Genomic DNA, 1,004 nt, shown 5'->3' on the forward strand with positions numbered 1-1,004 from the left:
GAATGTCACCCAAAAGAGGAAATAGAATAGACAGCAGAAGTGGTTGAAGAGACAGAACTGGGAAGGAGATAGAATGCAGAGGAAATTAAGGGTAGAGATCAGATGTGGAAAGAATGGGTGGGGCAGGGAGGTGAAAGGACTGGGAACAAGAAGAGAAATTGTGGGTGTACGTATCTTTGTCAGTCTGGAGGCCTGCAACAGGATAGGCTCTTGGAAGGATATGGGTTTGACTCTAGCTGATACTGGTAACATGGGTGTGGTGTCATGAAGACTGAAGTGACCACCTCCTAACCAGGCAGGACTAGTGGAAGGAGGGAAGCAACAAACCACCCACAAAGCTTTTGATCCAAAAATTACCCTGCCTATAAGAAGTGAAGGGATAAAGAGTTTAAAAAGACTGAGGGAATGTCTAAACAATAATTGGTCCAACCTGAGGCCCACCCCATGGTAAAGAGTCAGCCCCCGGCACTATTAATGATGCTGTGCTATGCTTGCAGACAGGAGCCTAACTTGACTGTCATTTGGGAGGCTCCAGCCAGAAGAGGATCCAGACAGATTCTACACTTGATCTTAGCCAAAAGGCCGAGAAGCGATCCAGACAGATTCTGAGACTTGCAGCCACGCATGGGGAAGAACTCTGGGGATCTTGAGAAGTGTTGGGAAAAAGAAGGAAAGACCTGGAGGGGACAGGAACCTCACAAGAAGATGAACAGAGACAATTATCCCAGTCCCATGAGGGCTTACAGAGACTGAGACATCAACTTAGTAGGCCCCCTGCATGTCTGTGGCCAATGGGTGGCTTCGTCTTCATATGGTGCTTATGAGTAGAGAGGAGGCTGTTTCTAACATGGACTCTATTGCCTGTTTTTGAATCGCTTTCCTCTGGCAACACTGCCTTGCCTGGCCTCAAGGGATGAGGATATGTTCAGTCCTGATGTGACTTGATGTCTTGGGGAGGGTTGATATGGAGAGAGGGGTACTCCCCGTTTCTGAGGTGGAAGGGA

General features: G+C 48.2%; 1 pseudogene; it reads right to left on the minus strand.

Moving 5' to 3' along the window:
- Positions 1 to 449: 449 nt before the first annotated feature.
- On the minus strand, positions 450 to 594 carry LOC129690942 (U2 spliceosomal RNA; annotated as a pseudogene).
- Positions 595 to 1,004: the final 410 nt, after the last annotated feature.

This window comes from Psammomys obesus, unplaced genomic scaffold (genome assembly GCF_907164565.1).
Source record: "Psammomys obesus unplaced genomic scaffold, mPsaObe1.curated_primary_1811, whole genome shotgun sequence".
NCBI classification, from domain to species: domain Eukaryota; kingdom Metazoa; phylum Chordata; class Mammalia; order Rodentia; family Muridae; genus Psammomys; species Psammomys obesus.